The 24,439-nt window shown below is 39.9% G+C and overlaps 1 protein-coding gene and 1 non-coding gene across 7 annotated transcripts in view; one reads left to right on the top strand and one right to left on the bottom strand.

The window, feature by feature from the left end:
- EXOC6B (exocyst complex component 6B) overlaps positions 1 to 24,439 on the bottom strand; it is a 713,117-nt gene that overhangs the window by 435,545 nt on the left and 253,133 nt on the right. The gene's annotated exons all lie outside the window — the stretch shown is intronic.
- LOC126061250 (U6 spliceosomal RNA) lies at positions 2,940 to 3,046 on the top strand. Its single transcript, XR_007513729.1, has one exon. It is a non-coding gene; the product is annotated as a U6 spliceosomal RNA (small nuclear RNA).

Raw genomic sequence — 24,439 nt, 5'->3', positions numbered from 1 at the left:
TATACTGATTGAGCTAGACATCCCCCACACCATGGTCCCCAGCCCTCAGCCCAGTAATTCGGTCCCTCAGGGACTTTGGATGTGTCTATGTAGCTTCCATGCCCTTGCCTTGGTCAAGTTGTGGTGACTTCCCCAGTATTGTGTACTGTCTTACCCTTCACCAAAGTTACTACTTATCTATTGCCTAGTTAGTGTTTTTCCCTCCCTACCCATCCCCTCCCTCACAACCATCAAGGATTGTTTCTTTCCATGTGTAAACCTTTTCATGAGTTTTTATAATAGTGGTCTCACATACTACTTGCCCTTATGTGATTGACTTCTTTCACTCAGCATAATGCCCTCCAGATTCATGCATGTTGTGAGATGTTTCACAGATACGTCATTGTTCTTTGTTGTTGTGCAGTGTGCTGGTTAAGACCGTGTGTCAACTTGGCTGGGCCATGATTCTCAGTGTTTTGTCAGTCATACAATGCTGCAATCACTTCCCTACTGAGATTTGATATATGATCACTCCATGATGGGATCTGCTTTGAGTAGCCCATCAGTTGAAAAGGAGTTTCCTTGGGTGTGTGGCCCAAATCGAGTGTGGGTAGATGTTCTGTCAGGGCTCAGGGGGCTTTTGCTTGTTCTGGATCCTGCAGCTGGCTCCTGTTTGTCTAACCTTCAGTTCTTGGGACTTGAGCTAGCAGCTTACCTGTGGTCTTTCCTGCCTATCTTGGGATTCATCGATCTTCACAGCCTAAGAACAACAGCCATGCTCTCCAACCTGCCGATCTTGGTTTCACCAGTCCCTGCAGCTTTGTGAGTCAGGAAGTCTCTATCCTGACCCACGGACTTGGGATGTCCCAGCCTCTAAATCCATGTGAGTCACTTCCTTGATATAAATCTCTCTTTATATATATATTTATACACTTTACCGGTTTTGCTTCTCTAGGGAACCCAGCCTAAGACACATACTATTCCACGGTGTGAATGTACTATAGTTTCTTTATTCATTCATTTGTTAATGGGCACGTAGGTTGTTTCCATCTTTTTGGTACTATGAATAATGGCCAGCCCTATTTTTAATACGACATTTAGACTGGTGTGGGGGACTAGAATCTAGAGAAGCCCCAAACACAAAGCTATTTATTTCCACCTTCCAATTCCCACCTCACCTCTGCCCACAAGTCTAAAGCTGAATAAGCAACTGGTGGGAAGACAGAGCTAGTGCTGCAAGACACAAGAGAAGCCTAGAGCTTCATGGTACTTAAGATTCCAAAGCCATGCTCAAAGAGCAAACAATCAAAACTCACAAGACATGGAAACAAGCATAAAAATGTGACCCATAATGTGGTCCAAAATCAGGAGACCAAACAGTAATAAAAGCAGACCCACAGATGACTTAGATGTTCAAATTAGCAGACAAAAACTTTAAAATGACTACTACAAATATGTAAAAAAATAGGAAAGATTGGACAAAATGAGAGAAAAAAATAGGTATGACAAATAAAAACAAGGAATAAGATGAGAGATTTAATCACAACTATATCAGGATTTACGACAACATAAATGAGCTAAAATCACCACTTAAAAGATTGTCAAAACGGATTCAAAACGATGACCAAACTATATACTTTATAAGAGACACACTTTAAATATAAGAACACAAAAAGGCTAATGATAAAAAGATGGAAAAGATACATAATACACTAGTCATAAAAGAAAAGCTAGTGTGGCTATATTAGTATCAGGCAAAATAAATTTGAAGGTAAAGCATATTACCAGAAATAAAGAGGTACACTTCATAACAAAAATGGTTGAACCACTAAAACATAATAAAACTAAATGTACACACATACATACATATACATACTTATATATAACCTAGCTCTGCCCTTTGACAGGGCCTAGAAACAATGGAAACCCAGTAGAAATGAGCCCTCCCAGCACCCAGAATTTGGTTTCTAAATACCATTTCCAATTGAAAAACAGGGCTTGTCATGGATTGAATTATGTCTCCCCCTCCCCGCCAAATATGGGGGGATTGTAACACCACCCTTACTCAGGTCACCTCCCTGATCCAGTGTAAATGGAGTTTCCCTGGGGTGTGGTCTACACCACCTTTTATCTCTCAAGAAGGAAAAGGAAGCAAGCAGAGAGTCTAGGACCTCATACCACCAAGAAAGAAGCACCAGGAGCAGAACATGCCTTTAGACCTGGGGTTCCTACACAGAGAAGATCCTACCTAGTCCAGGGGAAGACTGACGAGAAAGACCTTCATCCAGAACCAACAGAGAGAGAAAGCCTTCCCCTGGAGCTGACACCCTGAATTTGGACTTGTAACCTACTAGACTTTGAGAAGAATGAAATTTCCCTTTGTTAAAGCCATCCACTTGTGGTATTTCTGTTATAGCAGCACTAAATGACTAAGACAAAATTTGGCACCAAGAGAGTAGGGTGCTGCTCTAACAGATACCTAAAATGTGGAAGCAGTTTTGAAACTGGTTGGATAGAGTTGCGACAGCGGCAGAGGACCAGCGCAACAGAGAACATGCAGCAGCAGAGAAGCAGCAAGAGCAGAGAACCAGCAGGAGCAGAGCCCGGAGACCAGCGCAACAAGGCACTGGAGCCAGCCCACAGAGCAAGAGAGTCGAGAGCCTGTGTGCACGAGGCTTCCTGGCAGAGTGAGGTGCCTTCCAGCATTTACTGGTGGAGGTAGGCTTGCCCACCCACAGAGCCAGAGAGCTGAGTGTCTGTGTGCAGGAGGCTTCCTGGTGGAGTGGAGTGCCTCTAGGCACTTATCGGTAGAGCTCCAGAGCTTTGGAACACTTGCCCCAACAGGGCAGATATGCGCGAGAAGCCCTAGGAGCCGAGAGGCCAAGAAACCATGAAGCAGAAGCTGAAGAGACGAGGAACACAAGAAGCTGAGCTGCCTCAGCCTCAAAAGGTATGGCCGTGTGCTTGCTTTGGCAGCACATAGACTAAAATTGGAATGATACAGAGAAGATTAGCATGGCCCCTGTGTCAGGATGACATGCAAATTCATGAAGTGTTCCATAATTTTAATTAGGAGTATATAGCAAGATGTATATAAATTTTTGTATGACAGACTGACTTGATTTGTAAACTTTTACTTAAAGCACAATAAAAATTAAAAAAAAAAAAAAGTATGGCTATGACCTCAGGGGTTTCAAAGAGTAGAGCCATGGCCTTTGGTGTTTCTAAGGATGGGGTTGCCACTCAGATGGTTGAGAACGGTGGGCCTAATGCAGAGGGAACAGAGTTGCTGTCCCAGCGGGCCTAGGAGGAAGAATTGAAGTCCAGGGCTGAGGGGCCTCCACTCAGAATCTGGACAGTGTGGCCAATACCTAGAGTCTGGAGGGCAGGGCCATTGTGTAAATTGTCTCAGAAAATAGGGGATTATTTTGAAAGCTTTGAGGGCTAATGTAATGTGTTCTGCTGACTTGCTTAGTGCCTTTTATGCCTTCTTTCCTTCCAGTTTCTCCCATTTGTAATGGAAATGTCTAGCTTGTGCCTGTTCTGCCATTACATCCTTAGAAGCAGATAACTTGTATTCTAGATTTCACAGATGAAGAAGAATTTTTGGATTTTGAACTTGGAGTTAAGACTTTTGCTATAATATTCTCGGGTGAATATGTTTTGCCTGTTGCAATGATGTGATTTTTTGGGGGGGCCAAAGGGTAGAATGCCAGGGATTGAACTGTGCCCCCCGCCCCAAATGTGTCAACTTGGTTAGGCCATGATTCCCAGTATTGTGTGGATGTTCTCCATTTTGTGACTGTAATTTTATGTTAAGACAATTAGGGCAGGGTTGTGTAACAACACCCTTACTCAGGTCACCTTCCTGATCCAGTGTAAAGGGTGTTGCCCTGGGATGTGGCCTGGACCACCTTTTATCCCTGAAGAGATAAAAGGAAAAGGAAGCAAGCAGAGTTTGGGACCTCATACCATCAAGAAAGAAGCACCGGAAGCAGAGCACGTCCTTTAGACCTGGGGTTCCTGCACAGAGAAGCTCCTAGCCCAGGGGAAGGTTGATGAGAAGAACTTCATCCAGAGCCAACAGAGAGAGAAAGCCTTCCCCTGGAGCTGACACCCTGAATTTGGATTTGTAATCCACTAGACTGTGAGAAGAATTAATTTCTCTTCGTTAGGGCCATCCACTTGCGGTATTTCTGTTATAGCAGCACTAGATGACTAAGACAGGGCTCCTTGGAGAAACGACTGATTCTAGGGCTGGGACAGGAAAACAAAAGATGAACTTGGAGTATCTTGTAATACCAGAAAGTAAGGAACTGCTCAAAAGTAAAAGAATGTGGGTCATCAAAGGGACACAGGGGGCAACCTTAAAGAACTCCAAATGGCTGAAACTAGAACAAAATAAATAACATAGTATTGGACACTGATTCATAGATTCAAGAAACCCAACAAATCCCAAATAGTATAAATAAAAAGGAATCTACCTCCAAACATGTCACAGTGAAGGTGCTGAAAACCAAAAATGTGAAGAAAAGTCCATGATCCAGAAAAACTTTTTTGAAAAGAAAAATTACATTCAAAGTGTCAGTTAGACTGACAGCTAACTTTAGAGCTTCCAAAATAGGAGCTAGAAGACAGTGGAATGACACATTTAATGTACTAAAAAAGAATAACTGCAAGCCCAGAATTAAATACCTACTTTCAACAATGAGGGTTAAATAAAGAAATATCAAACCAAAAGGGAACAAAAATGTTATTTACAGACAGGCTTTCATCCACAGAAATTCGAAAGGATGTACTTCAGGTAAAAAGTAAGTGACCACAAATGGAAGGTCTGAGATGAATAGAAGCAAGAAATAAAGAACTAAAATGCAGGCAAATGTAAAGTAACATTAAAAAATTGACTGTATAAAATAATAATAACGTCTACCCAAAAAACCTAGTGCTGTCAAGTCGATTTTGTTTTAAATTAATGTCTAGTAGAATTTAAAACAAAAATTAAGATAGAGAACAGTAATAACACATAAATCAAGTGGCGGGTAAATGGAATTTAGGTGACCATTTTAAAATCTCTATCCAGGAAGAAAGTAAAAGTTTTGATTAACTTCAGAATTTCATAAGTTAAGGATATATGTTGTAATTTCTAGGATAATCACTAAAAGAACAGAAATCGTGTACATAATTTTTAAAAGACTGTGTGTAGGAGTGGAGGATAGGATGATAAAAACAAAAATCAGTCCAAAAGGAGAGAAGAGGAGGATGAAAAAGAAGCATAGAAGAGCCATAAAAATAATAGAAAGCTCAAACTATGACAGATATAAACTCAAATGTATCAGTAGTATATTAAATGTAAATGGACTAAATTGAGCTTTTAATATAGTCACATTGGATTTTACTTTAAGTCGAACTATGTTATTTACTAGAAGTACATCTAAAAACTTATTTTCAGAAAAAATTAAAATGTTGAGAAAGATACACCATGAAAATACCAACCAAAAGAGTGCTAGTATTTCCTTTAAATGTCACACAAAATATCAAACAAAGGCATTATAGGAGATTCAATTTACCAGGATATTAAAATTCTAAATTTATGAATACCAAAGCTTCAAGATAAATAAGGCAAAAAGTGACTATGCACAATTATAACAGAATATGTATAACCATTATATATGTAATTTTATACACCAAGCCATATCAAAAAAACTTCAGGTCATCAAACCTGTATTACTCTCTGTCATTTCCGAACCTGTGCCCAGAAACAACACAAATGTCTACCTTCATTTGAGGGGATAATTACATTGTACTATGATTATTTGCCTAGAGCAATGAAAACGGATGAGCTATGAACACATGGATGATTTGTAGCAGCATAATGCTGAGTATAAAACGCAAGCCCCAGATGACTAAATGTAACAATTAAATATTTTTTTATCTTCTTAATAAAAATCAAAACCAAGGAAAACTAAATAATATGTTATCTATGGATACACACATCACCGGGTGCGCTGGGTACACATAACTACATGCTAATGTGCATACACGTGTGCTGTTTTTTTTTAAGGAGGAAATCTATTAAAATATTAACATTCTTTTTCTGAATGATCAGATCACTGATGATGTATATTTTTTCTTTGTACCTTTGAGTATTTTCCAAGTTCTCTAAAATGAGCATATTTTATTTTGTAATAAAAAATTTAGTCTCCATAAAATTAAAAATAGAAACAAACACTCAAGGCAAACGTTTTAAAAATTTCTGGTCTTGGGAATGCAATTCATTTTAATTTTAAAAATATGATTGTATTTAGAAAAACAACATCAGCATTTTGTTTCACATAAGGAAAGTCCCAACAATCTAGCTTCTAGGGCACTTTAGAAAAAGAGTAGAATACTGAAATGTTCACAGTGTTCTCAGGCCTAGAGTTCCATCAAAAACCAAAAGATGTGGGTAACAAATTATTCCAAATATCCAGAAGTAAAATTGAATGTAGAAAAATGTTCTGAACTTTTACTTCTGTTTAGGATAAAACAAAAAACATATGATCCCAAAATGCATGTTTGTGTGAACTGATAATTAACTGTCTACAGATGTTACATAGCACTGATCATTTCCATGCAGGACCAACAAAGGTCAAGTGACAGGCCACTTAGACAGCTAAAGTATTCTCAAGAGACAGAAGATGAAACAGAGGTTGATATCCTGTCTTCGTTCTCTTGATCCCACAGAGTATTTTATACCACCACAATTGATAAGCATTATGGAACGGGGAGGAAATCACAGAAGCAATAATTTCGTTGTCTGTTATTTTAAGAAGAAGAGTGGGACTGAAGAAAATCTAATGAAGTATAAACAATAAGAAGGCAAAATGCAAAAGGGATAATACAAAGTCAACTGTGGGTGAAAACTGAGGCTAAAAGCTTATATTTGTACTAGAGGAGAAAGAACATATCTAGTACAGGCAGTGCCCTGCTATAAACGGGATCCATTCCTAAGTCTGTCTTTAAGTAAAATTTGTAGGTAAGTTGGAATATATACATACAGTTCTTACTTAGCGTCAGTCAAATATTTGTCTTAGTATATAACATACACTTTACCTCTCAATGCATATAAAGGAAACCCTGCTGCGTAGTGGTTAAGAGCCACAGCTGCTAACCAAAAGGTCAGCTGTTCAAATCCACCAGGCGCTCCTTGGAAACCCTATGCAGTTCTGCTCTGTCCTATAGGGTGTGGTTTTTTTGGTTTATGCATATTAAACACTTAAGAAACACTTCCAAATACACTAAAACATCTTACACATAACAATAATACGGTAATAATAAAAGTAACTACATACGGTACTATACTGAAGACAGAGAATCTGTGTATGTGTAGGTATAGAGTACTGTAAGTAAAGATTAAAGAAACCATTCTTGAAACAGTTTAGATAGAAAAAAAAAAGATCATGATTAAAGGTTAACACTTATCTTCACTCCATCGATGTCCTGCACGCCAGAAGGAGCATTCAAGAGGTAGCATTATGATAACATTAACAGTGATGCAGGAGAAGATGACAGAGAGATGGCTACTGCTGAAGATGATGGCCCTGATGCTGAAGATGGTGGATCTGATGCTAGAGAGTCAGTGTTTGATACTGCCGCTGCAGAAAAGGGTTTACCACTACAGCCAATTTTTTTGAAGTAGCCAACAAGGGAGTTTTGTACAGAGCTTTTCTTTTTCTCATAATAAATGGCCTTTTAGCAGCTGAGGCCCTCAATAACTGTAAAGTTTGGTGAGCCTCTCAGTATTAAGATCTTGGTCCTCGAACTTTGCCATCCCTGCTTCAATGAGAGGAAAAGCTTCAGCTAACTCTTTAGTCAAAAATTTTTTCAGTTCTTGAGTTTTTAGGCCATGGTTGTCTTCCTCAAATGCTATCTTCTGCCGCTCTAGTTCCACAAGGTCTTCCTTGGTTAGTTCTTTGGCATGGGAGTCAGGGAACTCTATGACATCATTTTCACTGATGTCTAACTGTAGTTGATTACCAATATCAACCACAGTTTGCCTGGCTTCACAATGTCATCAGCTGTAAACCCCTGAAAAGCGTGCACAAATTGGAGGCACAATTTGATCCACACTCCTTTCATATTTGACTACATCACTTCATCCCAAGAATCAGCAATATTTCTGATGGCATCATTGATGTTATAATTCCTTCAAAACTCCCTTAAGTTCATCACATCGTCTTGGGTAGCCCAGACTGCTTGTGAGAGGTCTGCCGTAAATAACAGCCCTTGAAGTAGATTATACCTCCCTGATCCATTGGCTGAAGTAGCAATGTGGTACTGGGGGGTAAAAATACAACCTTCAGACTTCCAGCCAACAGGGCACCATAAACAGAAACACCGGGCCGTCCCTCCACAGCAAAGACCCGAAAAATTAAGTAAAACAGAGAGAAAGGTCAGTCCTGGAGCCCAAAGTGTTAAATGAAGGGACAAAGAACTCAGCCAAGCACGCAATGCAAAATAAGAAACTGACGCAGAACAGAGAGCAAGGAGAGATACATGCAGAGGTTCTCTATCAGTTAACGCAGCACAGATTCACGATCTTGGACTCCCATCAGAGATCGGCAGACAGGGAGCATAAGAAAGCAGCTTCACAGAGCCCCCAGCAGGAGACAGAGCACCTGGTAACCAGCAATCACATTTTCCCACTCCCATCCTCTCCCTGCTGCTCTACCTCCATGCTTCCTGGCTCACAGCGGTGGCTCCGCCAACCTGGAAGTGCAGCTTCCATGCCGCTTGGATTCGCCCCACCCACATCATACATCGGCAGACACAGAGTACAGGAAAGCAACTTCATGAAGTTCCCAGCAGAAGACAGAGCACCTGGTAACTAACAATGTTTGCCTTTCTAATCCCGACCCTTCTTCCCCTCCCCCCACCCCTGCTTCCCATTGGCTGCAGTCTCCTGACCCAGAGGCAACTGCTTCGGCCCTGGACTGCTTGGATTCACCCTGTTCACGCTGGCCAGCTCCCTGAGTGCCATTTGTCTGTTGCTGATATTGTTTTTTTCCATTTCTTTTGCTTTCTTCCATGTCTCCCACCACCTACCTCTCCTTTCTATCGAACACCTGGCTCCATGCGCCATCTTTGCTTCCTCTTGAAAGGCTGTGAGGTGTCCTTCGACTTGGAAACCACTCCCCCAGCCTGCAAGACCATGCTGGTGGAATCCTTGGGGCTTTTTTATTTATTATTATTGCTTTGTTTTCACTTGTTTTGCTTAGTTCTATTTATATGTTTGTTTTCTTTTTCTTTTCATGGCTTGGGAACCCCTTCTAGCTGGGCTACACTGCACAGCTTAGGAGCCACACCTCCAATTTGTGCAGCCATGTAGGTGGGATCCCTGGGGGCATTTCTTTTCTTTCCTTTTTTTCTTTTTCTTATTTGTCTTTCTTCACTTCTCAGTTCTCATCTCTCTATACTTACCTATTTTGCTGTCTTCTGAATATCTAGTACTGTGTGTTATCTATACCCAGTCTAGCCAGGCTATATTTCACAGCCTGGGAGCCACTTCCCTGTCTTGGCAGTCACAGTGGTGGAACCCCTAGGGGATGTTCTTTTCTTTTTTTTTTTTTTCTTCTTCCAATTTTTTATCTAGTTCCCCCCCTTTTTTGTTTTTCTCCATTTCTCAGCTTCTCATCCCTCCATTCCAATGGCAAGCTCCCTTAGCACTCTTTTTTTGTTTGTTTGTTTTTGGCTCTTGTTTCTCTCTCCTCTTTCCCATAACCATATTAGCTCCACACATCACAACCTCCCACCTCCTTCCTACCTGCACCGTGTACTGAACATCACACCCCTGAGCAGCACAGGCATGGCCAACCGGAACTTGCCCAGCATTGATTCCTGGCCCACCCCGTTGGCCCTAGTATGTGCCACAAGCAACCCATTCCAGCCCCTCCCCAACAGCTGGACCTGCCTTGCTGTACCATACCTGAGTGACTGGCGCTGCCCATTGGACGAGGTAAAGTATCATGACCACAGACAAGTAAACAGCAAAGAACACACAACCCACCTGCTAAAACATAACCAAATGAAATGAAAAAAGCAGGAAGAAACAAACAGATTGACAGACAATAAACAAAGAAAATAAGTACTGAATGTTCTGAACACAGCAGACAATATCAAAACATATTAAAAACACACGACAGGACGGTTCCAGTAGGTGTCCAAATTAAAACACCAGATGACATTCCAGTAGAAAAAAAGGCACTAAAACTATCTGATAGGGAATTCAAATCTCCAATATGCCGAGCCATCCAAGAGTTGAAGCAAAAAGTAGACAAAAATGAGGAAAAAATCAACAAATTCATGGAAAAGGCAGACAAATTCATGGAAAATACAGACAAAAAAGTAGAAGAATTCAGGAAAATAATGCAGGAAAAAAAATGCCAAAATAAATTTAAAACAAACCATAAAAAAACAACAATTAGAAATCCAAAAGATAAACAACAAGATTTCAGAAACAGACAGTATCACACAAAGAAGGGCTGAGGAGCAGGTTGAAAGGACGGAAGACAGGATCAGCAAAATTGAATACAAACACTTGAATAAAACTCTGAGGAAAAATCAGAAAAAAAAAAAAAAAAAAAGAAGAAGAAACCCTGAGGATTATGAGGGATACAATCAAAAGCAAAAATGTGTGAGGGATCGGCATTCCAGATGGGGGAGAAAACAGAAAACCCAGAGAGGATCCCTGAAGAATTGCTAACAGAAAGCTTCTCTAATATCATGAAAGATAAAAAGCTGACCATTCAAGAAACTCAATGAACCCCATACAAGATACACCCCAAATGAAAATCATCAAGGCATATCATAATCACACTAGCTAAAACCAAAGACCAAAAAAAAAAAAAATCCTGAGAGCAGCTCAAGAAAAACAAAAAGACACAAACAGAGGAGAAACAATAAGACTAATCACTCATTATTCAGCAGAAATCATGGAGGCAAAAAGCAATGGGATGACATACATAAAACTTGAAAGAAAAAAAACTGTCAACCAAGAATAATATATCCTGCAAAACTCTCATTCAAATATGATGGTGAAATTAGGACATTTCCAGATAAACAGAAATTAAGGGAATGAGTAAAAACCAAATCAAACCTACAAGAATTATCAAAGGGAGTCCTCCAGTCTGGGAACAAACAACTTCAGACCACAGCCTGAATCTAGGACACAAGGTTGTACCACTCAGATACCAACCTAGAAAATGAACTCTCAAGGAATATACAAAACCAAAAGAATTACAACAGGGAACCAGAGAGGTTAATCTGTAAATGACAACAATATCAGAAAAATAAAAGAGGGAGGCAAGGTGATATCAAGTAATAATAGACTAGTTCAAGCCTAGGAAGATAAGGGTAAATTTCAAGGAAACCACACACGAAGTTAACAAACCTACTCAATCAAAATGAAGAGGAAAACTATAAAGTCTCAGTAAAAATAAAATCTACAAAAAAAAAAAAAAAAAGAAATCCACAAACAAAAGGAATTCAGCACAGGAAAATAAGAAGAAAATGTCAGCACCACAAAAAAAAAAAAAAAAAAAAGCACTACAAAATGACAGCAATAAGCTCATACCTATGATAGATTAAAAAAAAAAAATTCAATAATTACACTGAATATAAATGGCCTAAATGCAGCCATAAAGAGATAGAGAGTGACAGAATGGATTAAAAAAAAACAGGATCCATCGACACACTGTCTGTAAGAGAAACACCTTACAATCAAAAATGTAAATTTACTGAAAATCAAACGATGGAAAAAAAATATATAAAGCAAATAAGTACCAAAAAAGAGCAGAAGTAGCAATACTAATCTCAGATGAAATAGACTTTAAAACAAAATCCACCATAAAAGACAAAGATGGGTGCTATACAATGATTAAAGGGATGATCCATCATGAAGACTGAACCATAATAAACATCTATGCATGTGATGGTTAAGATCGTGTGTCACCTTGGCTGGGCCATGATTCTCAGTGTTCTGGCAGTTGGATAATGTTGGATAATGTTGTGATCACTTTCCTGTTGAAATATGATATGTTATCACTCCCATGATAGCAACTGTTGACTGGTACCGGTAGGGGTGGGGCCTGTGGCAGCTCTCTGTCCCTCAGCCTTCATCCCTCTGCCTTCTGCCTTCCGCCACCTACTTCCTTCGTTGTCACCTTGCAAAGGTTGTTGGCTTGTTCTGGATCCAGCAGCTGTCTTGTGTCTGACCTCTGGTTCTTGGGACTTGAGCTAGCAGCTTACCTGTCCATCTTGGGATTCACCTATCTTCACGGCCTGTGAGCAAGAGTCCCACTACGCGACCTGCCTATCCTGGGTTTGCCCCTTCAGCTAAGTGACTCAGGAGAAACCTTGCAGTCTTGCCTGGGGACCTTGGGATTCCTCAACCGTCACAACCTGTGAATGGGATCCCTACTCTCCAACTTGCTCATCTTGGGTTCACCAGCTTCTGCAGCTCCATGAATTGGGAAAGGACTCTATCCTGATCCAAGGACTTGGGATGTTCCAACCTCTATAATTGCATGAGCTGTTTCCTTAACATAAATCTCTATTATTTACATGCACTACTGATTTTGCTTCTCTACAAAACCTAGCTTAAGACAACGCATCCAATGATAGGGCTCCAAAATACATAAAACAAACTCTAACAGCACTGAAACGGGAAACTGACAGTTCCACAAGAATAGTAGGAGACTTCAACACACTACTCTTGGTAAAGGACAGAAAATCTAGAAAGAAACTCAACAAAGATACAGAAGATCTAAAGGCCACGATCAGTCAACTTGACTTCATACACATATATAGAACACTCCACCAAACAGCTGCAAAGTACACATTCTTTTCCAATGCATATGGAACGTTCTCCAGAACAGACCACATCTTAGGCCACAGAGCAATCCTCAACAAAATCCAAAACACTAAGATAATACAAAGTATCTTCTCTGACCACAACGCCATAAAGTAGAATTTAATGACAGGAAGAGCAAGGAAAAAAAATCAATTATATGAAAACTGAATATCACCCTGCTTAAAAACCACTGGGTAATAAAAGAAATCAGAGATAGAATCAACAAATTCCTAGAATCAAATGAGAATGAAAACACATCGTACCAATACCACTGGGACACAGCAATGGCAGTCCTCAGAGGTCTATTTATAGCAATAGACTCACACATCAAAAAAAGAAAGGGACAAAATCAAAACATTAGCTAAACGTGAACAGAGAATAGCAAAAGATGCCCATAGCCACCAGAAGAAAGGAAATCATAAAGATCAGAGCAAAAATAAAATGAAATAGAAAATCAACAAACCAAAGGTTGGTTCTTTGAATGGATCAACAAAATGAACAAACAACTGACCAAACTGACTAAAGAAAAACAGAACAGGATGCAAATAACCCAGATAAGAAATGAAATGGGAGACTTTACAACAGATCCAACTGAAATAAAAAGGATTGTACCACAGAATTATGAAAACCTATACTCCAACAAATTTGAAAAACTAGAGGAAATGGACAAATTTCTAGACACTACCTCCCCAAACTAACACAAAATGATGATGAAAGTCTGAACAGATTCATAACAAGAGATTGAAAAGGTAATTAAAAAAAAAAAAAAAACTCCCAAGAAAAAAAAAGCCCTAGCCCAGATGACTTCAGTAGAGAATTCTACCAAATATTCAAAGAAAAGCTTACGGCAGTACTACTTGGACTAGTTCAGAACATAGAAAAGGAAGTGATACTGCCGAATTCATTCCATAAAGCCAGCATAACTCCGATACCAAAACCAGGCAAAGACATCACAAAGAGAGAAAATTACAGACCAATATCTCCCAGGAATATAGATGCAAAAATTCTCAACAAAATTCTAGCCAACAGAATTCAGTATCATATCCAAAAAATAATACACCAGGACCAAGTAGGATTCATACCAGGTATGCAAGGATGGCTCAACATTAGAAAAGCAATCAACGTAATCCATCACATAAATAAAAGGAAAGAAAAGAGTCACATGACCAACTCATTCGACACAGAAAAGGCATTCAACAAAGTCCAACACCCATTCCTGATAAAAATTCTCAATAGAATAGGTATAGAAGAGAAATTTCTCAACATAATAATGGGCATCTATGCAAAACCAACAGCCAACATTATTCTTAATGGAGAGAGGCAGAAAACATTCCCCCTGAAAACAGGAACAAGACAAGGATGCCCTTAATTGTCACTCCTACTTAACATTGTGCTGGAAGTCCTAGCTAAAGCAATAAGGCAAGAAAAAGAAATAAAGGATATCCAAATTGGTAATGAAGAAGTTAAACTGTCCCTATTTGCAGATGACATGATATTATACATAGAAAACCCAAAAGACTCCATGAGAAAACTATTGGAACTAATAGGAAGATTCACCAGAGTAGCACGATACAACACAAACATACAAAAATCAGGTGGATTCCTATACACCAATAAAGAGAACAATGAAAAGGAAATCAGGAAAACAATGTCATTTAAGATCGTCCCTAAAAAAAAAAAACCTTAGAAATAAATCTAACCAGGGATGTAAAGGACCCATACAAAGAAAACTACAAAACACTACTGCAAGAAACCAAAAGAGATCTACAGAAATGGAAAAACATACCATGCTCATGCATAGGTAGACTCAACATTGGGAAAATGACAATTCTACCCAAAGCAATTTATAAATACAATACTGATCCAAATACCAACAACATGCTTTAAAGAGATGGAAAAACTTATCATTAACTTTATCTGGAAAGGGAAGAAGCCTCGGACAAGTAAAGCATTACTGAAGAAGAGTAAAGTAGGAGGACTCACACTACCTGACCTCAGAAACTACTATACAGCTACAGTAGTCAAAACAGCCTGGTACTGATACAACGACACATACATTGACCAATGGAAGAGAACTGAGAACCCAGATGTAAATCCAACCACCTATGGTCACCTGATCTTCGACAAGGGCCCAAAGTCCATCAACAGGGGAAAAGAGTCTTTTTAACAAATGGTACTTGCAAAACTGGATGTCTATCTGCAAAAAAATGAAAAAGGACCCATACCTCACACCATATACAAAAACTAATTCAAAATAAATCAAAGACCTAAATATAAGGCCAAAAACTATGAAGTTCACAGAAGAAAAATAGGATCAATGCTAGAGGCCCTGATACACAGCATTAACAGGATACAAACCACAACCAACAACACACATACTCCAGATGATGAGCTAGATAACTAGAATCTTCTTAAAATTAAACACTTTTGCTCAATAGAGGACTTCATCAAAAGAGTAAAAAGAGAGACTACAGACTGTGAAAAAAATTTTTGACTACTACAAATCAGTCAAAAGTCTTATCTCTAAAATCTACAAGAAAATCCAACACCTCTACAACGAAAAGACAAATAATCCAATTAAAAAAATAGGCAAAGGAAATGAACAGACACTTCACCAGAGAAGACATTCAAGCAGCCAACAGACGCATGAAATCCTCCCGATCACCAGCCATTAGAGAAATTCAAATCAAAACCACAATGAGATACCATCTCACCCCAACATTACAGGCACGAATCAAAAAAAAAAAGGAAATAAATGTTGGAGAGGCGTTGGGGAATCTTATACAGTGCTGGTGGGAATTCAAAATGATACAACCATTTTGGAGAATGATATGGCGCTTCCTTAGAAAGCTGGAAATAGAAATACCGTATGATCCAGCAATCCCGCTCCTAGGAATATATCCTAGAGAAGTAAGAGCTGTCACACGAATAGACATATGCACACCCATGTTCACTGCAGCATTGTTCACAATAGCAAAAAGATGGAAACAACCTAGATGCCCATCAACAGATGAATGGATAAACAAACTAGTACATACATACAATGGAGAATCACACAACGATAAAGAACAATGAATCTGTGAAGCATCTCACAACATGGATGAATCTGGGGGGGATTATGCTGAGTGAAATAAGTCAATCATCAAAGGAAAACTATTGTATGAGACTGCTGCTGTAAAAACTCTTGAAAAGGTTTACACACAAATAGAAGCAGTCTTTGATGGTTACGAGGGAGGGGAGGGGTAGGGATGGAAAAACACTAACTAGACAATAGATAAGTGGTAACTTTGGTGAAGGTTAAGACAGTACACAATACTAGGGAAGCCAGCACATGCTGTACAAGGCAAGGTCACGGAAGCTCCACAGACACATCCAAACTCCCTGAGGGACTGAATTGCTGGGCTGAGGGCTGTGGGGACCATGGTCTCGGGGAACAACCAGCTTAACTGGCAAAACATATTTTATGAAGAAAATGTTCTACATTTCTACTTTGGTGAGTAGCGTCTGGAGTGTCTTAAAAGCCTATGAGCGGCCACCCAGGATTCCCCACTCATCTCACCCCTTTGGGAGCAAGGAAAAATGAAGAAAACTAAAAGTACAAGGGAAAGATTAGTCCAAAGGACCAATGGACCACATCTACCATGGCCTCCACCAGACTGAGTACAGTACAACTAGAAGGTACCCAGCCACCACCACTGACTCCTCTGACAGGGATCACAATAGAGGGTCCCAGACAGAGCTGGAGAGAAATGTAGAACAAAATTCTAACTCAGAAAGAAAGACCAGACTTGCTGGCCTGAGACTGGAGAAACCCAGAGAGGTTGGCCCCTGGACACCCTTTCAGCTCAGTAATGAAGTCACTCCTGAGGTTCACCCTTCAGCCAAAGATTGGACAGACCCATAAAATAAAACGAGACTAAAGGGGCACACCAGCACAGAGGCAAGGACTGGAAGGCAGAATGGAAAAGGAAAGCTACTAACAGGGAACTGAAGGTTGAGAGAGTGTTGACATGTCATGGGGTTGCTAATCAATGTCATAAAACACTAAGTGTTTAATGAGAAACTAGTTTGTTCTCTAAACCTTCATCTAAAGTACAAAATAAATACGACCTTTACATTGGAGTGAAGGTCATCTAAATGTATGGATGTCCAGGTATGTTGTCAAGCACAAGGAGAATCTTAAAAGTAATTTTCTTGGTCAAGCAATAATGTTCAACAGCAGGGACAAAAAGGTTGAAGAACCAATCTTCAGAGATGGCAAATGTAATCCAAGCCTTTGCATTTGCCTTCCAAATAATGAGTAGAGATGCCTTAATGATAACAGCAAAGTGCTCTCGGATTTAGGGAGTAATACACTAGCAAAGGCTTGAGCTTAAAATCCCCAAATGCTTTACCAACAAGAATAACATAAGCCTACCCTTCGATGCCTTATACCCTGGTGCATTTTTTCCCTCTTTTGAACTGTAGGTCCCATTCAGGCTTTTTTTTCCCAAAATAAGCCAATTTTGTCTACATTAAACATTTGGTCTGGCAAATAACCTCCCTCCTCAATAATTTTTTTCAACATTTCAGGAAAATCACTTGCAGGACTTACATCAGCACTCACTGCTTCACCTTGCATTTTAATATTATGTAAATTTGCCCTCACTTTGAAACAACTAAACCAACCCTTTTTGTTGTTGTTGTTGTTGTTGTTGTTAGGTGCGGTTGAGTTGGTTCTGACTCATAGCGACCCTATGCACAACAGAACAAAACACTGCCCGGTCCTGCGCTATCCTTATAATCGTTGTTATGCTTGAGCTCATTGTTGCAGCCACTGTGTCAATCCACCTTGTTGAGGGTCTTCCTCTTTTCCACTGACCCTGTACTCTGCCAAGCATGATGTCCTTCTCCAGGGACTGATCCCTCCTGACAACAAGTCCAAAGTATGTAAGACGCAGTCTCGCCATCCTTGCCTCTAAGGAGCATTCTGGCTGCACTTCCTCCAAGACAGATTTGTTCGTTCTTTTGGCAGTCCATGGCATATTCAATATTCTTCGCCAACGCCACAATTCAAAGGCGTCAATTCTTCTTTGGCCTTCCTTACTAGCAACAAATTCTTCATCACAATCACCTTCACTTGCTGCACTAATTGTGTCCCCCAAAAATATCTGTCAACTTGGCTAAGTCGTGATTCCCTTGTATAATTATATGATTGTCTACCATTTTATCTTCTGATGTGATTTCCTGTAGGTTGTAAATCCTAACACTATGATGTAATGGAAACCCTGGTGGTGTAGTGGTTAAGTGCTACGGCTGCTAACCAAAGGGTCGGCAGTTCAAATCCACCAGGCACTCCTTAGAAACTCTATGGGGCAGTTCTACTCTGTCCTGTAGGGTCTCTATGAGACGGCAATGGGTTGGGTTTTATGATGTAATAAAATGGATTGTCGGTAATCATACTGATGAGGTCTACAAGACTAGATAGTGTCTTAAGCCAATCTCTTTTGAGATATACAAGAGAGAGGCGAGCAGAGAGACATGGGGACCTCATACCACCATGAAAGCAGTGCTGGGAACAGAACGTGTCCTTTGGTCCCTGAAGTTCCTGCGCTGAGATGCTCCCAGACCAAGGGAACATCACAATGACCTTCCTCCAGAGCCGACTTTCTTCCAGAGCCAACCTTCCTCCAGAGCCCACAGAAAGAGAAAGCCTTCCCCTGGAGCTGATGCCCTGAATTTGGACTTGAAGCCTACTCAACTGTGAGAGAATAAACTCTTCGTTAAAGCCATCCACTTGTGGTACTGCCGTTACAGCAGCAGTAGATGACTAAGACAATCACTGAAAAGGGTTGCAGGCTTTTCTTATAAGGCTAACAGGCATCCTATGCTGATTTTGATCTCTAACCAAATTATCAATAGCCTTTCCATTACAATAATTAAACCACTGTGTTGCTTAGTAATAACTGTAGCTTTCATTGGGGCAGAGCCTTTCACACGCTCCGCTATTCTCACTTTATCCTTTAAAATTGTTCCAATTGTTCACCGACTGTAGGCTAACACTTTTCCAATGACTGATGGCGCTTCACCTTTTTCCAATCGTTTTATTATTTCCAATCATGATCATTTTCCTTTTCATTGATGCATCAGCCACACTTGCATCAGATTTGAGCGTTGGAGGCATGGTTACGAGGCTAATTAAGAGGAAAATGTAATCCAAAATTACACACTCAACACAGTGTAAATGGCAACGGGATCCAACTTAAAAAGGTGGGCAGCATTCTCATTCCTCAAGCCAATGAACTAATGAAGCCTCACAAAGTATTGCGTGCTTTCCTTAATACAAATCACCGTATTAATTCAAATGTTTAATATAATAGGCATTATGGCAGTCTGTCCTTAAGTACGAGTTGTCCAAAGTGGGATGTTCTTATCTCAGGGACTTACTGTACAAGAGGAAATATGAGAAAAGGCACATTGGCAAGAAAATGGAGAGAAAAGATTCTTGGGCTAAAGATGAATACCAAAAATCAAAGGTAGAGAATGAGAAGCCCTTGAAGGAATTAGAAAAAGAATGTGTATGCAAACCAGTTTTTGATCTAAACGACTCCAAAAACCATAGAGTTTAAAGTTGCTAGTATGTAAAGTGAGACAAAGAAGTGGTTGGTGAAGGTCAGAAAAAGGTAGTAAAGGAGTTGTTGTTACCTGCCATGAAGTCGGCCCCCAATTCACGGCAACCCCATGCACAACAGAACAAAACACTACCTGACCCTGTGCCATCCCCATGATCAGTTGCCAATTAGTTGTAATCTAGAGGGTTACACTGGCTGAATTTTGGGAGTAGATTTGCCAGATCTTTCTTCCTAGTCTCTCTTAGCCTGGAAGATCAGCTGAAACTTGTTCAGCACCATAGTAACACGCAAGCTTCCACTAACACACAGGTGGTGGGTGTGCACAAAGTACATTGGCCAGGAATCAAAGCCAGGTCTCCCACAGGGAAGGTGAGAATTCTACCACTGAACTACCAATGCTATAAGCGAAGGAGTGCTATAGTTGTAGTTAGATGCTGTCGAGTTAGTTCCAACAAATAGTGACCCTATAAACAACGGATCAAATGCTGCCAGGTTCTGCACCATCCTCACAACTGTTGCTATGTTTGAACCCATTGTTGCAGCCAATTTGTCAATCTATTTTGTTGAGGGCCTTCCTCTACCTTACCAACCACGATGCCTCTCCAGGGAGTGGTCCTCCTGATAACATGTCCAAAGTACATAAGATGATGTCTCGCTTCTAAGGAGCATTCTGGCTGTATTTCTCCCAAAACAGATATGTTCATTCTTCTGGCACTCCATGGTATATTCAATATTCTTCATGAACACTGTAATTCAAAGGCATCAATTCTTCTTTGGTCTTCCTTATTCATTACCCAGCTTTCGCATGCACATGAGGAGACTCAAAATATCATGGCTTGGATCAGATGCAGCTTAAGTCCTTAAAGTGACATCTTTTACCCAACACAGTCAGTCATTTGATTTCCTGACTGCTGCTTCCATGGGTGTTGACTGTGGATCCAAGTAAAATGAAATCCTTGACAACGTCAATCTTTTCTCCATTTATCATGATGTTGCTTACTGGTCCAGTTGTGAAGACTTTTGTTTTCTTTACGTTGAGATGTAATCTATACTGAAGGCCGTGGTCTTCGATCTTCATCAGTAAGTGCTTCAAGTCCTCTTCACTTTCAGCCCACAAAGTTCCGTCATCTGCACATCACAGCTTGTTAGTGAGTCTTCCCTCAATCCTGATGCCGTGTACCTCTTCATATAGTCCCACTTTGCTCAGAATTATTTATTATTTGCTCAGAATACAAACTGCATAAGTATGGTGAAAGGATATGACCCAGACACACACTTTTCCTGATTTTAAACCAAGTAGTATCCCTTGTTCTGTTCAAATGACTGCCTCTTGGTTTTTGTACAAGTTCTGCATGAGCAGAATTAAGTGATCCAGAATTTCCATTCTTCACAATGTTATCCACAATTTGTTATGATCCAAACAGTAGCATGCCTTTGCATAGTTAACAAAACACAGGTAAACATCTTTCTAGTATTCTCTGCTTTCAGGCAAGATCCATCGGGCATCAGCAATGATACCTCTCGTTCCACATTCTTTTTAGGATCTGGCTTGAATTTCTGATCGTTCCCTGTAGATGTACCGCTGCAACCATTTCTGAATGGTCTTCATCAAAATTTTACTTGTGTGTGATATTAATGATATTGTTCCATAATTTCCACATTCCATTGGATCACCTTTCTTTGGAACGGGCATGAATATGGATCTCTTCCAGTCAGTTGGCCAGGTAGCTGTCTTCCAAATTTCTTGACTTAGAGGGGTGAACGCTTCTAGCATTCCATCTGCATCCACTTGTGGAAACATCTCAACTGGTATTCTGCCAATTCCTGGAGCCTTGTTTTTTGCCAGTGCCTTCAGTGTAGCTTGGACTTCTTCCTTCAATACCGTCAGTTCTTGATCATTTGCTACCTCCTGAAATGGCTGAACGTCCATGTCAATGTTTATTACTGAACAGAATGGTCTGTTTAGTACAGTTACTCTGTGCATCCCTTCCATCTTCTTTTGATTCTTCCTGCATCATTCAATATTTTGTCCAAAGAATCCTTCAACGTTCTAATCCGAGGCTTGGATTTTTTCTTTAGTTCTTTCAGCTTGAGAAATGCCGAGAGTGTTCTTCCCTTTTGGTTTTCTAACTCCAAGTCTTTGCACATGTCATTATAATACTTTACTTTGTCTTCTCGAGCTGTCCTTCAGAATCTTCCATTCAGCTCTTTAACTTTATCATTTTGTCCATTCGTGTAGCTACTCTATATTCAAGAGCTAGTTTTAGCGTCTCTTCTGACATCTCTTTTGGTCTTTTCTTTCTTTCCTGTCTTTTTTTTAATGACCTTTTGCTTTCTTCGTGTATTCACGTATAATGTCCTCAATGTAATCCTTCAACTGGTCTGGTCTTCAGTCATTAGCGTTCAGTGTGTCACATCTATTCTTGAGATGGTCTCTAAATTCAGATGGAATATACTCAAGGTCAGAAACCCTGATGGGTAGTGGTTAAGTGCTACAGCTGCTAAACAAAAGGTCAGCAGTTCAAATCCACCAGGCACTCCTTGGGAACTCTATGGGGCAGTTCTACCCTGTCCTATAGGGTCGCTATGAGTCAGAATCAACTCAACGGCAACGGGTTTGGTTTTGGGTTATACTCAAGGTCACACTTTGGCTCTCGATGAATTAATTGTCTTCAGCTTCAACTTAAAGTTGAATATAAGCAATATGACAGTCTGTTCCACGGTTGGCCCCTGGCCTTATTCTAACTGCTGATATAGAGCTTCTCTAACATCTCTTTCCACAGATGCAGTCAATTTGATTTCTGTGTATTTCATCCAGTAAGGTCCACATGTATAGTCACCACTTATGTTGTTCAAAAAAGGTATTTGCAATGACTAAGTCATTGGTCTTGCAAAATTCTATCATGTGATCTCCTGTGTTGTTTCTACCACCAAGGCCGTATTTTCCAACTACTGATCCTTCTTCGTTTCAAACTTTCACATCCCAATCCACAGTAATTATCAATGCATCTTGACTGTACATTTGACCAATTTCAGACTGCAGAGGTTGGTAAAAATCTTCAGTTTCTTCATCTTTGGCCTTAGTGGTTAGTGCATAAAATTGTGTAATAGTCATATTGACTGTTCTTCCTTGGAGGTGTATGGATATTATCCTATCACTGACAGTGCTGTACTTCAGGATCTTGAAATATTCTTTTTGACGATGAATGTGACGCCATTCCTCTTCAATTTATCATTCCTGTCATAGTAGACCATATGATTGCCCAGTTCAAAATGGCCAGTACCAATCCATTTCTACTCACTAATGCCTAGTTTGTCAATTTTTATGCATTCCATTTCATTTTTGATGACTTCCAATTTTCCTAGATTCATGTTTCATACATTCCACGTTCTGATTATTAACATATGTTTGCAGTGAATTCTTCTCATTTTAAGTGATGCCACATCAGCAAATGAAGATCCCAAAAGCTTTACTCTCTCCACATCATTAAGGCTCAACTCTACTTTGAGGAGGCAGCTCTTCCCCAGTCGTATTTTGAGTGCCTTCCAACCTGAGAGGCTCATCTTCCACCACTATACCACACAACGTTCTGCCACTATTCATAAGGTTTTCACTGGCCAATTTTTTTGTAGAAGTAGACCACCAGGTCCTTCTTCCTAGTCTGTCTTAGTCTGGAAGCTCCAATGAAACCTGTCCACAATGGGTGACCCTACTGGTATTTGAAATACCAGTAGCACAGCTTCCAGCATCACAGTAACACACAGGCCACTACAGTACAACAAACTGATGGATAAGTGGGGGAGTGAAGGAATAGACACCAGTTGCCATCAAGATGATTTTGACTCATGGCAACCCCATGTATGTCAGAGTAGACTGTTCCCCAAAGGGTTTTCAACAGTTGATTTTTTCCAAGGTACCTCTGGGTAGATTCAAACCTTCTATCTCACAGTTAGCTGCTGAGTACAATCACAGTTTGCACCACCCAGGGATTCATGAAGGAGCTGACAGGGGCCTGAAAACAGACAGCCTTGGAGGCAGGAATAAGAAGCCAGGACATTACTTCTAGGGGTTGGAGAGTTACTGCCATTCGTAAAATGGGAGTTGCCCTTTACTGCTGTGAGTCAAGTAACTGTGGACAATGGACTTGAGAGAAAAAATGAAAGGTTAAAAGGTAAGTTAGCCTACGCCCAAAAAGATGAGAATCTGAACTGGGGCATTAATAGTAGGGATGGATATGAGGTTGTAGATTCAAAAAATATCTTAAGGTAAAATTAGCAAGACTTGGTAAGAGCAGACTCCAGGGTAGACTGCAAAAACCTGCCAGACTCCTCTACTTTCTAGTATAATCTTGGGCAATTTAACCTGTTAGCATTTCAGTTTCTTTGTAAGATAGGGATAAAAACAGATTCTACCTCAAAAAGGTCCTGTGTGAACTAAATGAGTTAGTATATGTAAAGAGTTCAGAACAATAGCTAACAAATAGTGAATACTGAAAAAAATCTTAAAAAGTTGTGCTGGCAGCAGTAACAGCAGCGATAGTGATGAAGGTTGTCATAACGAAATGGAGGTGAAAAGGGGGTGGGGGGATGAATCAAAGATCATTTATAAGTCCCTAATTTGAAAGACTATGTAGGTAGTGTGGCTACCGAGAAAGAAAAAAAAAAAAAAAAAAGAGTTTGTTGGGGGTTACAGGGTAAATGAATATGAGTTTAATTTTAAGTAATTTGAGTATAGGGTATCATTCTGAGTTTCATCAAAGTAAAGCTGTCCTATTTTTTTTATAGATAGAAAACAGGAGTGGAACTCAGGTGAAAAGTCAGGGCAGACAATGGCACTGGGGAGCCAATGATACACAGATGGTAAAGTCCTGAAATGGTTAAGTTTCATCAAGCACAAAACTTAAAGCAGAAACAAAAAAGTGGCCAAGTACAAAACTTCAAAATTATCACAAAGGAATGA

This window comes from Elephas maximus, chromosome 17, assembly GCF_024166365.1.
Source record: "Elephas maximus indicus isolate mEleMax1 chromosome 17, mEleMax1 primary haplotype, whole genome shotgun sequence".
In the NCBI taxonomy this organism is placed as follows: domain Eukaryota; kingdom Metazoa; phylum Chordata; class Mammalia; order Proboscidea; family Elephantidae; genus Elephas; species Elephas maximus.
The sequence above is the reverse complement of the archived record's forward strand: the minus strand, read 5'-3'. Positions and strand labels throughout refer to the sequence as shown.